Source organism: Suricata suricatta, chromosome 7, assembly GCF_006229205.1.
Source record: "Suricata suricatta isolate VVHF042 chromosome 7, meerkat_22Aug2017_6uvM2_HiC, whole genome shotgun sequence".
Lineage (NCBI taxonomy): Eukaryota > Metazoa > Chordata > Mammalia > Carnivora > Herpestidae > Suricata > Suricata suricatta.
Window position 1 is genome coordinate 100,723,741 of NC_043706.1, and position 14,334 is coordinate 100,738,074.

The window sequence follows — 14,334 nt, forward strand, 5'->3', positions numbered from 1 at the left end:
AATGTATGGGCATGGAGTATTGAGAAGTCATATTTAGGATCAGTATATATATATATATTAAACATTAACGCTTTAGATAATTGCAGTGCTTCAGTTGAAACAGATCATTCAGCCTCTTGTGCCAAAGTATGGGGAGACAGAACGCAATCACATCCTGCAGACTGGCAACAGTATATCAAACTTCTCTTATTCCTTCCTTTATACAACTCCTTCTATCTGTAAACCATTCAGCCTCTGGAATAGTCAGAGGTTTATTCTTTGAGACAGGCTTACCGGAATATGTATATTTTTATAGAGTTTTTAAAAGAGTGAATTGTAGGGTCTTTATTGTCTTGATTAGGCAGTAGGGGTAGCTGGTTTCAAGCCTTGCAATATCCTGAGGGTTACATCAGGGGTGTCGGAGGAAGGTCTGATATTTTTATAATCTCCCTCTAGGTAACTATTTATGTCCTTTGGCTTTAAACCTCCTTAAACTTGATGTGGAGTCATAAGATCCAAATACTGTCCCATAGTAAGTTTATTAGCTTCTTCAACTAGCAAGGCAGTTGTAGCTTTTACATGCAAACATCCTGGCCATCCACTACTACTAGGTCTAGCTGTTTGGAGAAGGAGACTACTTGTCTGGGAACAGACCCCAGCTTTTTGTTTAGGACCTCCAAAGTGATTCTTCTTCTATGCCCTATACATTGGGTAAAAGGCTTTTCTAAATGACATCGACCAAAGGAACTTCTAACTAGATATGTTGTCTGAGGCTAGGAAAAGAAGAGCTAAAATAAACTATTGGGACTTCATCAAGAAAAAACTTTTGAACAGCTATGAGAATAATCAACAAGATTTAAAAGGAACCATTGGAACGGTAGGGTAATTTGCAAATGTCACAACTGATAAAGGGTTAGTCCGAAAATGTGTAAAGAACTTACACAACACATCACTCAAGAAAAACAAATAATCCAGTTTAAAAAAAAGTCAGAAGACAGGCATAGACTGTTTTCTAAACCATAGAGATGACGAATGGACACATGAAAGGTTCCTCGACATCACTCATCATCAGGGAAGTACACTCAACACTACAATGAGATGTCATCTCACACCTGTCAGGATGACTAAAAATAACAACACAGAAATCAACATATGCTGGTGAGGATGTGGAAAAAGGGGAACCCTCTCACACTGTTGGTTGGAATGAAAAGTGGTGAAGCCACTGTGGAAATCAGTATGGAGGTTCATGAGGAAGTTAAAAATAGAACTACCTTATGATCGAGCTATCAAACTACTAGGTATTTACCCAAAGGGGACTCAAAAACTGATTTGAAGGGGTAAATGCACCCTGCTATTTATAGCAACTTAATAAACAATAACCATCTATGGAAAGAGTCAAAATGTCCACTGACTAGTGAATCAAATAAGTGGTATATATATACATGGAACACTACTCTGCCATAAAAAAGAATGAAATTTTGTCATTTACACCAATGTAAATGGACCTGGACAGCGTAATGCTAAGTCATAGGAGTCAATCAGAGAAAAACAAATACAACATGATTTCATGCACATGTGGAACTTAATTCTTTATGTTTGTTTATCTTTCTTTAATATTAGCACGGAGCCATATGTGGGGATTGAACATTCAAACAATGAGATCATGGCCTGAGCTGAAACCAGGAGTCAGACACGTAACTGACTGAGCTACACAAGCTTAACTTAAGAAATAAGACAGATGAGCATAGGGAGATAAAAAGAGAGAGGCCAACCAGAACACAGACTCAGTTTTTTCTCTGAGGTTTACTGGAAGGCAGGTGTGCAGGAGAATGAGTTAAATGGGTGATGGGGATTAAAGAGTAGTAGTGCGCATTAGTAGTGAGAGCATTGGGTTTTGTATGGAAGTGATGAATCACTAAATTTTACATCTAAAACTAATATACCTTCTCTGTGAACAAACTGGAATTTAAATAAAAACTTGAGGAAAAAAGTACTAGAACAGGAGCAGTACCTCATTTTTCTTTGATTTCTACACACTTTTAGCTAAAAGGCTGAGAAGTGATTTATTGATTTTTTTAAATGCTTGCTGGCAACTGCTATCCCATTCTAATGGATCCCAATTGTTCCCCTGCATGTTTTCATGAAGGGGTCTAGCTGTGAGGCAACCCCAGGGATCCAGATGCAGTGGTGGACTCCTATGCTAGACACAAGTATACATCTTTCTTTATGAGGGCACCTTTCCTTATGGAATCCCTTCAGCTTCCCCACATCATAAGGAACATCTTTTCCTTAAATTCTTCCATACACTTAATGATGAAAAGCAAGACAAAAGAAGCACATTCCCTGGCTTATTTGAAAGGGATGTGAAAGGGAGGAGTGAGATTGATATAGATTTCATTCTGAATTAAAATATGACTTAAGTATATTAGTACGATTTTGTTAATGGAGTCCCTTGGCTAAGCACAAGGTATATATCTCAGACTCCCTGTTCTAGTGAGTATTTATCATGTTAAATTTGAATATTTCTTTTGATCATGAAAGAACACTATGACTCTCATTTAACCAAATTGAGTAAATTATGCTGAAAATGCTGTGCTTACCAGTGCCTTCTGGAAATGAAAAATCAACTTCAATTTGAGCCACCATTACTGGTCTGAATTTCTGGCTGTCTCTGGGGACAAATGGGGCAAAAACAAAAAAGAAACAAAAACCATAACAATGTATTCCCCCTCTTCCTGACCACTTCTTCCACTTTTGTCTTTCCTCCCCAGAGAGCCTGACTTTGCTTACACTTCGGTATCCTCAGCCAGCTGTGAGGTTTTTCTTCAGTGTGTTTTAGGTGTTTGAATATGGGTTGAAAGTGGTTAATGCCACCTTACAGGAACCAGAAACTGAATGAGATTTGATTTATTTATCTTTTCAATTTTTACTTATGTTTATTTTTTTTATTTTAAGTTTTTAATGCTATTTTTAAGTTTGAGTGAGAGACAGAGGTCTAATGGAGGATGGGCAGAGAGAGAGAGAGAGACACACACAGAATTGGAAGCAGGTTCCATTCTGAGCTGTCACCACAGGGCCCAACATGGGGCTTGAATTCATCAACTGTGCAATCATGACCTGAACCAAGGTCAGACACTTAACAGACTGAGTCACCCTGGCACCCCAAATTTTTATTTCTTTGAAGTTTTATTTTAATTCCTGTTAGATAACCTTCAGTGCTATATTAGTGTTGGGTGTACAATATAATAAATTGAAGACTTCCAACATCACCTGGTGCTAAATGAGAGGTTAGGCTTTAGGATGTTATGGAAGTTTCAGTAATCATGATTTCTGTTGAGGAACCTTTAAGAGTAGCAGCATTTATGATCAATAACACAAGTATATATAAAGGGAATTTGAATCGAACTTTGACATTTATTCTTCATGGTCATTCTATTTAACCACAAACAGACTGGATAAAGTGTGGACCCCTGAAGAAGAGAACACAAAACAGTATCTGAAGAGCCAACGCCCAGACCTCTTTCCCTCTGAGATAAGTGGTATGAAAAGTTTGCAAATGGTGGCCCATTTGAGCGGAATAATGATGAGAAATGTTGGCTGGTAATTGGATGTGGCTCAGATTTGTGTCAAGCATATGATAGTCGAATTTGGGAAAGTGCCTATTGTCTTGAAGTAAATCTATTTACTACTTAGGGATGTGGATTTCTTCCCTCCACTTCTCAATTGTTCACTCTACACCTATTCTCAATACCATATCGTAAGAAACAACACAAAGATTTAAGGACCCCAAGAGTAGTACTAGTGAAGTAGAAGAAACGGAAGCCATTGTATTGTGATCTACACCCTTAAGAGTATCATGAGTGGGACAACAAGCAAATCCACTTTTGTTTCCTGATGTTTCCTACAAACTTTACTCATCAACAGTAGCACTGAGCTAGTTGAAGAATTTAACATCCTGTGTGTGTGTGTGTGTGTGTGTGTGTGTGTGTGTGTGTGTCCTCAAAAGCATGAGGACTTCCATCAGTCTGTTGAATGACATACTGGTCAGTATCAGCCAAATCCCACCCCCTTAATGAGTTCTGAGTTCGGGCAATTCTACTAATTGGTGAATCATTAAATCTTTTCATGGAAAGTCCTGAACTGTGTCTCTTTCATCAACAGCAACACAATTATTCTTCTCATTGGCATTGATATCGGGAGTTAAGTCTTCATTTCAAGAACTCCTATTGGTGAGTGAGTAGTTGTAATCTTAAATGGTGGTAAAGTGCTTTTTATTATCCTTCTAGGGTTTTTTTTTTTGGCTAATATAGTAATTAAATTGACGTAAGACAGATTGCCTGGTGAAAAACAAAATTAATTACCTATGTATGGGATCCCCACTAGACAGGAGAAGTCAAAAACAGTACTAAAATTGAGGCTTGTATACCTTCCTGAGCTAAAGAGAAGTGGTAAGAGGTTGCAGATGAGAAAGACAATTCACAGGAACATGTAAAGAGCACATACTTTGTCAAAGGATGTGTGTCCTGCCATGCTGTTGAGTCATATTGGTGTAAAACTATATCTCTGGTAATAACTTTCTTCCTAACACAGGCCCCCTATGGAAATTGTTTCAGGCTCTTAAGGAAAATGTAACAAGCTTTCTGAGTCTGCTAGGTCTGTATTGCTTCCCGCTCAAAACATCTACCTGCTGGAGCAATACATTCAGGGATGAAGTACCCTGCTCCCCCTCACTTGTCTGAACTGTATTCATTATGCGGTCTCAGGTGTTTGGTGACTTTCCTATACACTAGGCTAGATATACAAAGACATCAGCTCATACCTATGCAGCAAAAATATTCTGTAACTCTTTTGCTGTGATTGTCAATCACCTTAGCCATTATATGGTTCCAAAATATTTATTTAGAGATTTAAGAACATATGTCATGTAAGACACCATGACTGTAGTGCTTACACTAGGTTCTAATATAAGGAGAAAATAAGAGAATAGAATTTATAGTATTATAATATTTAATGACAGATTAGTTCAGTTTGTGCTCCTTTTTACCACCTTTTGTATCACACTAAATTTTTCCATAAGTTCTAAACACTTTATGTCCCTAGAAAGAGATCATTGATAGTATGTCCCTTTTTTCTTCTTGTTTTGTTACTATATTTCCTGTTAACAAAGCAAAATTAGAAGAGAAAGCATGTGTCCAGTTTTTATTATGTTCACACATCTCTACACAATGTCTAGCAGCCTGAATCTCTTCTTCATCACATCTTCTTCCCTGGCCTTCCTGATAAGCAAAATCTTTTGGCCACAAAATTATTTTGATGTATTTCCCCTCAATTTAAAGTATATTTACATCCTCCTTCCCACTTCCCAAAGGATTGTAAACTGTAATGTCACTCCTTTGAGGTATAAGAGTCCTTGTTCCTTGGCCACCTGGTGATAAAGGCAAATTCCCTTATTTTCAGTGTATCTCCTGGTACTCTTGAATATGAATAATTAGACACTGACAGATGTTTCAATCAACTTCAGCTGGTTGTGTATAACCTTCATTCTAATTCTACAATTGTTATGTAATAGCTTCAACATCCAACACTGTGTAATGTTACATATGTCATATGCCCAAGTTCCTTCCCATCCAATTTGCAATCAGTTAGGGCTCAGATCAGGGCAAATGTATCCCCCTGGAACCTTCTCTACCCATTTGTCTACACCAAGGAACATGTATGCCATTTGATTAAAAGGACTCACTGGACAGCCAGAATATGAGGACTCTCTAACCTATATGCATTTTTTATAATATTTCTCTCCAGGAACACAAAATAGAAAATACTGTTTGTCTAATTTTGTGAAAAGATGACAAGGGACCAACATTCACTCCCCAAGATTCCTATACATTTTACATAAGTCTTTCATAACTTTTTATCTCACAGTTAGAAGTCATTCTGTAGTTTCCATATTTGTATTAGTAATTATCGTTATTCCTCCATCTAAACCTAAGAACAAAACATAAGTATTTTTTTGTTATTTTAGTTTTAAAAGTGTATTTATTTATATTTAGACAGAGGTAGTACAGGCAGTGGAGGGGCAGAGAGAGAGAAAAAAAGAGAGAATCCCAAATGAACTTAGCACTATCAGGGCACAGCCCAACTTGATCAGGATCTCACGAGCAGTGAGACCATGATCTGAGCTGAAACCTAGAGTCCCATACTTCAGTGGCTGAGCCACCCAGGCAACCCCAGGCATATGTATTTTAAAATGTATTCTAAGATAACCTCCCTATCTTATCTGACAGTTAATAATTAACTACCTGGTTGTTGATTAGATTTCTGTGTGGTAATCATATAAATTCTGTTAAGCATTTAAAAAATTTATTGCACCTCACATCATGCTTGTGGTTACATTTGAATAGAAGTCATGCTTGTACAAAACATGTTTACTTGTTCTAATTGACTGTAATCATTGTGTACCCTCTGCTATTCCAAATGTCACTCCATGGTCACTAGCGGTCCTGATTTTTATCCTTCTGACCCATGTGTACCTCCTCTGATAACAAGATAGTCTTGTTTACTTTAGAAAAGACCAGAATGTTACAGGTTTTTTGTTACTTTTTTAACCCTAAACATGGAACTGGTTGCACTAAGGAGCCTGCTTTTTTATATGCAAGTTAACATTACAGCCCAATATGGGTATTGAGGTGCAAATTAGGTTGTCCCTCTTGAACACTGAGGATGGCACAGAAGAGACTCCTTAAATAACTCTAATGACAGAATAACTCATCCCTTCTCTCTTCCTCCACCCTTCACTGTCTGGTCCCCAACTTCCTTCTGTGCCTGTGATTTTATGTTGATAATTCCAACTAGTTTGTAACTTTCATAAATCTCCTTTGAAAAGAGGTTAAGAACACATACATATACACACACACATATATAGTATATATATATACAATGGAGGATTACATGACAATGAGAAAGAATGAAATATGGCCATTTGTAGCAAAGTGGATGGACCTCAGGGTGTCATGCTAAGCAAAATAAGTCAGACGGAGAATGACAGATACCATATGTTTGCACTCATAGGTCTAACAGGAGAAACCTAATGGAGGACCATGGGGAGGGGAAGGGGGAAAGAGAGCTGGGGAGAGAGAGGGACGCAAAACCTGAGAGACTATTGAATACTGAAAAGGAACTGAGGGTTGAAGGGGGAAGGAGAGGGGGAAGAAAGGTGGTGGTGATGGAGAAGGGCACTTGTGGGGAAGAGCCTGGGTGTTATATGGAAACCAATTTGACAATAAACTATTAATAAAAAATAAAATAAATGGAATTCAATTCAGAAAATAAATAAATAAATAAAAAATAAAAATGAAAATAGCTTCCCAAGATTAACAGAAAAAAAAAAAAAGAAAAGAGGTTAACAATCCTAGGTTTTCCAGTAACAGTGTGACTGTCAAAATATATTTTAAATGGTAATGATTTCCCATTTACTTTCATTAGCGAGTTTCACATGTTTATATATATATATGAATATATATATTTTAATGTATATTTATTTATTCATTTGTTTGAGGTAGAGAGGATGAGCAGAGTACGGGGAGAGGGAGGGGGAAAGTCTTTCCAGCAGGAACCATGCTGTGAACTCAGAGTCCAATGCTAGACTGTCTTACGAACTGGGTGATCATCACCCGAGCCAAAATTATAAATGGGACCTTAAATGACTGAGCCACCCTGGAGCCCCATCCCTTTTTCTATAATGACCCTTGGCCAATGCTTCTTGTCATTGTTTTCAAATTGTGCAATTCTGAAGCTCTTATTTTGTCAGCTTTTGCTATGACCAACTATTTGGGAAATAGAGAAAGCTCACTTCAGAGTCATCTGGAAGAACCCCCCAAGTCACTAAAACCCTGAGTTCTCAGCATCAAAATGAATTTTCCATGTGTCTTGTGACAGATAATGAAGAAACACAAAATATATGCATAAATGATGACTCACCAGCCTTGGTTTGCACTTTCTATTTGTGACCGATCATTTATCTGTTTTCTTTCATACTTTATTTTATATCATATCCATATTGTCATTATGGACAATTTAATTGCTCAGATGCAATTTCTCAGGCTTCCTGGAATAGACTCGTGTCATGCGTATACAACTCCAATTACTCTGAAGATGTCATAAGTTAAAATTTTTAAATTAAACATTACCAAAATTATTATAAGCAGATAACTACTACTCAGAAATTATTTAAAGATATCTTCTACGAACCTGTTAAAACCTGTGCCATTATAGTTTATTTAAAGCAAGGAAAAAAAAATCTCACCTGAGGAAAGACTGTCTCACTGGTCTGATATTAAAGTGTTTTTGAAGCCCACATAAATCCAATTTATTTATTTATTTTGTTGTAAGACAATAAACATTTAAACATAAAACCAAGACCAAGCCCATAAACAGATGCTCCCATACTGGCCCAAACTCAAAACAACCAGAATCCATGATAGCAGATCTCAGAGCCGTCAGGTTATCAGTGGTTGTGTGTGCTAACAAGCCAAGTTATAGAAGGGAAGACTGCATACCATTGTACTGAATTTCCCTCAAACAATTTATCTGCATTTTGTGGGCAACTGAAATATGGGAAACATGGTTTAATTTAAAGGACATTATTTTTGACTTTTATTTACTATTTGTTTGTGCGTGTGTCCCAACCATCGTTTATTCATTTATTTTAAAATTTAAATCCAAGTTAGTTAATGTATATTGTAATAATAATTTCAGGAACAGAATTTAGTGACTCATCACTTAATTATAACAACCAGTATTCATCCCAAAAAGTATTCTTCTTAATGTCCCGTGCCTATTTAGCCATCTCCCTACCTAACACTCTGCCAACAAACCTGCTTGTTTTCTGTATTTAAGAGTCATTTATGGTTTGTCTCGCTCTCTGTTTTTATATATTTTTTGCTTCCCTTCCCTTATGTTCATCTGTTGCATATCTTAAATTCCACATATGAGTGAAATCATACAGTATTTGTCTTTCTCTGACTGACTTATTTTGCTTAGCGTAATACATCCTAATTCCATCCATTTTGTTGCAAATGACAGGATTTCATTCTTTTTGATGGCTGAGTAATATTTTATTATATTTATATAAATAAAACTTTATATATATACATATATATACATATATAACTTTAAATATACATAACTTCTTGCTGGAGTCCAGCTCCAGCAGGTCCAGGGCTCCCTGAAGGATGGACGACGGTGTCAGTGAAAGGGAGGGAGAGAGCCTTGGCTTCTTTCTGCTCACCAGGCAGGCGTCTCTACCCTGACCCAAGAGTCAGCTTTATTTATTGAAAAAATGTATGGGTACAAAACAGAAGTGGCAATTGCCTTAGACAATACTTATAACAAATTCTTTGGTATGTAAAATTTTCCCAGAACACAGGTAAGTGGAAGACTCATCCTTTATCAATAGGTGACTAGATGTTTATCATATGGGATAGGAAGGGATGTTTAGCATTCAAATACAAGGCAAAGTTTTTAGCATAGCAAAGGAAAGAGTTAGGTCTTTATGAGCAGGGGTCAATGGCCTGTTTTCTGAGTGGAGGAAAAACAGGTTTTCCCTGGAAATGTAACATTTGCTCCTATAATCATAAAGGAAGAAACTCCTATAACAAGTTTTTTCACAAGGCACAATTCACATATTTTTAGCATAAGAAGGCAAGTCACTCCTGATATCAGTCAGGCAGGCACCTTGGGGTCAGTGATCAAGCAGAAATTGAGTGGGGTTTGAGTGGGGGTAGCTGCTGGTAGCCATCTGATGGTGGGAGGCCTTGCAAACCCCCCTTGTCTCAAAAGGAGATTTTTCCCTCTACTTATGAGTTCAGAGAAACCCAGCTTCCCACAAATTCTTATCCATTCATCATTCGATGGACATGTGGGCTCTTTCCATACTTTGACAGCTGCCAATAGTGTTGCTATAAACATTGATGTACATGTGCCCCTTTGAACCCTCACTCCTGTATCCTTTGTATGAATATCTCATAGTGCAATTGCCAAATCATAAAGTAGTTTTATTTTTAGTTTTTTGAGAAAGCTTCATATTGTTTTCCAGACTGGCTGCACCAGTTTGCATTCCCACCAGCTGTGCAAAAAGGTTCCTCTTTCCCTGCATCCTTGCCAACGTCTGTTGTTACCTGAGTTCTTACTTTTAGCCATTCTAGTGTGGGGTGAGATCTCAAAAAATGATTTGTCATTCATTGAAGATGAGTGATGTTGAACATCTCTTCATGTGTGTTAGCCACTTGGATGTCTTCTTCTTTAGAAAACTGCCTATTCATGTCTTTTGCCCAGTTCTTCACTGAATTATTTGTATTTTGGGGTGTTGATTTTGATAAATTCTTTACAGATTTTGGATACTAACCCTTTATCTGATATATCGTTTGCATATAATCTCCCATTCTGTTGGTTGACTTTTGGTTTGTTGGTGGTTTCTGTCTCGGTACCGAAGACTTTTATCTTGATGAGGGCCCAATGGTACATTTTTGTTTTATTTCCCTTGCATCTGGAGACATGTCAAATAAGAAGTAACTGTGGCTTAGGACAAAGGGGTTGTTGCCTGGTTTCTCCTCTGGGGTTTCATGGTTCCTATCCTATGCTTAGGTGGTTCCATTTTCAGTGTATTTTTGTGTGTGGTCTAAAAAATGGTCCAGGTTTATTCTGCATGCTGCTGTCCAGTTTTCTCAATACCATTTGCTGGAGAGACTGTCTTTTATACATTGGATATTATTTCTTGATTTGTCAAAGATTAGTTTGGCATATGTTTGTGGATTAATTTGTGGGTCCATTTCATGATATCTATTATGTTCCATTGATCTGTGTGTCTATTTTTGTGTCAGTACCTACCTGTCTTGTTGATGACAGAATGTAATAGAGCTTGAAGTCCGGAATTGTGATACTACTAAATCCTACTAAATTTAATAAAATTGTGACCCTCCTGAATCCTACTAAATACTGAATGGGTTCACCAAGGAATTAAAATTTAAAAGTACATGGAAGCCAATGAAAAGAAAAACACAACAGTGCGAAGCCTCTGGGAGGCAACAGCAGCCGTCATAAAAGGGAAATATATAACAATCCAGGCCTTCCTAAAGAAGGAAGACATCTCAAATACACAGCCTAATCTTACACAAATGAAGCTGAAAAAGAACATAAGTGTAGTACAAAACCAGCAAAAGAAGGGGAAAAAATGATTACAAAAGAAATCAATGATCTCAAAAAAAAAAAACAGTACAAAAATCAACAAAATCAGGAGCTGGCTGATTTGAAAGAATTAACAAAATAGATAAACCTTTACCAGATTTCATAGGAAAAAAGATAAGACCAAAATTAATGAAATCAGGAAAGAAAGAGGAGAGATCACACCCAACACTAAAGAAGTAGAAACAATAATGATATAATTATAAGAAATGGTATACAACAAATTGGGCAACCTGAAAGAAATGGACAAAACCCTAGAAACATACAAACTATGAAAACTGAGAGATGAAGAATACAATAGATACAGAACCATAACCAGCAAAGAAATGTAATCAATAAACAAAAATCTCCCAACAATGAGAAGTCCAGGGATTGAAAGTTTTCCAGGGGAATTCTACCACACATGTTTATTTTTATTTTCATTTGTTTACATTGTATTTATTTTTGAAAGATAGAGAGAGACAGAGCATGAACAGGGGAGGGGCAGAGAAAGAAAGAGACACAGAATCCGAAGCAGGTTCCAGGCTCTTAGCTAGCAGTCAGCCCAGAGCCCAATGCTGGCCTTGAACCCATGAACCGTGAGGTCATGACCTGAGCTGAAGTTGGACACTCAACTGACTGAGCCACCCAGGTGCCCCACACATCTAAAGTAAAGTTAATAACTATTCCTTATAAAGAGGTACAAAAAATAGAAATGGGAAGAAAACTTTAAACTCATTCCATGAGACCAGCATTACTTTGATTCAAAAACTAAACTTAGACCCCACTTAAAAGAATTACAGACCAGTTTCCAATGAACATGGATACAAATGTTCTCCGCAAGATACTAGCAAACTGGATCCAACAATACATTGAAGTATTATTCAACATGATCAAGTGGGATTGATTCCTGGGCTGCAATCGTGGTTCATATCCTCAAATCGTTTTACATGATACAACACATTAATTAAAGGAAGGATAAGAACTTCAGGATCCTCTCAATATATGCAGAGAAAGCATTTGACAAAATACAGTGTCTTTTCTTGATTAAAAAAAAACCCTCAGGAAAGTAGAGATAGAAGAAACATCCTTCAACATCATAAAGACCATATATGATAGACTCATAGCTATTATCACTGTCAATGGGAAAAACTGAGAGCCTTCTCCCTTTTGGTCACAAACATGACAGAGATGTCCACTGTCACCACTGTTATTCTACATAGTGTAGGAAGTCCTATCCTCAACATTTAGATAACAAAGAGAAATAAAAGCCATCCAAATCAACAAGGGGGAAGTCAACCTTTCACTCTTTGTGGATGACATGATACTCTAGATGGAAAACTTGAAAGACTCGACCAAAAAACTGCTAGAACTGATACTTGAATTCAGTAAAGTCAAAGTATATAAAGTCAATGTACAGAAATAGGTTTCATTTCTATATACCAATAATGAAGCAGTAGAAAGAGAAATCAGAGTCCATCCCATTTACAATGGCACCAAACAACTAAAATATCTAGGAATAAACTTAACCAAAGAGGTAAAACATCTATTCACTGAAATCTATAGATAACTTATGGTACAAATTGAGGAAGACACCAAAAAATGGAAAAACAATCCATACTAATGGATTAGAAGAACAAATATTGTTGAAATGTTGTTACTCCCCAAAGCAATCTACATATTCAATGCAATCCCTATCAAAGTAACACCAGCATTCTTCACAAAGATAGAACTAAAAATTCTAAAATTTGTATGAAACTATAAAAGACCCTGAATAGCCAAAGTTATGTTAAAAAAGAAAACAAAACCTGGAGGCACCCCAATTCCTGACTTCAAGTGGTTTACAAAGCTGTAATTAACCACCCAAGAGGGCATGGTACTAGCACATATGACAGACACATAGATCAATGGAAAAGAATAGAGAACCCAAAAATAGACCCATAATCAGATGGTCCCTAATCTTTGGCAAAGCAGGAAAGGATATCCAATGGTAAAAGACAGGCTCTTCAGCAAATGGTGTTGGGGAAACTTTACAGTGACATGCAGAAGAATGATCCTGGACCACTTACTTAACCACACATCCATACCCCCCCCAACACACACACACATGCCTTATACATGGATAAAAGACCTACACATAAGACAGGAAGCCATCAAAAGCCTAGAGGAGAAAACAGGCAACAACCTCTTTGACCTTAGCCACAACAACTCTAAATTGACATGTCTCCAGAGGCAAGGGAAACAAAAGCAGAAATGAACTATTGGCACCTCATCAAAATAAAAAACTTCTGCACAGCAAAGGGAATAATCAGGAAAACTAAAAGACAACTAATGGAATGGAAGAAGACATTTGCAAATGATATAAAATATAAAAGGTTAGTATCCAAAAATCCATAAATAACTTATCAAATTCAACACCCAAAAAACAAATAATCCAGTCAAGAAAAGGACAAAAGACACGAATAGACACTTTTCATAAGAAGACATTCAGGTGGCTAATAGACACATGAAAAGATGCTCAACATCACTCATCATAAGGGAAATAAAAATCAAAACCACAATGAGATACCACCTTATACCAGTCAGAATGGCTAAAATTAACAACTCAGGCAACAAAAAATGTTGGCAAAAACGTGGACAGAAAGGAACCCTTTTGCACTGCTGGTGGGATTGCAAACTGGTGTAGCCACTCCGGAAAAACAGTATGGAGGTTCTCCAAACAATTAAAAATAGAACTGCCCTATGACCCAGCAATTGCCCTACAAATATTTACCCAAAGGATACAAGTATGCTGAAATGAAGGGGCACATACACTCCAATGTTTATAGCAGCACTATGGACAATAGCCAAATTAAGGAAAGAGCCCAAATGGCCATCAACTGATGAATGGATAAATCAGATGTGGTATATATATATAGAACAGTGATAAAAAAAAAAAAGAATTAAATCTTGCAACAATGTGCTGGAACTGGAGTGTATTATGCTAAGTGAAATAAGTCAGTCAGAGAAAGACAAGTATCGTATGATTTCACACATATGTGGAATTTAAGAAACAAAACAGATAAACATATGGAAGGGAAGCAAAAATAAGATAAAAACAAAGGGAGAGACAAACTGTAAAAGACTTTTAAATACAGA

At 36.9% G+C, this 14,334-nt stretch overlaps 1 protein-coding gene across 3 annotated transcripts in view; it reads left to right on the top strand.

Moving 5' to 3' along the window:
• The first annotated feature begins 4,165 nt into the window (after positions 1 to 4,165).
• LOC115297125 (amine sulfotransferase-like) overlaps positions 4,166 to 14,334 on the top strand; it is a 45,283-nt gene continuing 35,114 nt past the window's right edge. Inside the window, exon 1 of one of the 3 annotated variants that reach the window (XM_029945580.1) lies at positions 4,166 to 4,208. The gene's annotated coding sequence lies outside the window, so the exon portion shown is untranslated. The remainder of the gene's footprint in view (positions 4,209 to 14,334) is intronic. The other 2 variants (XM_029945581.1, XM_029945579.1) reach the window with 2 other exon arrangements.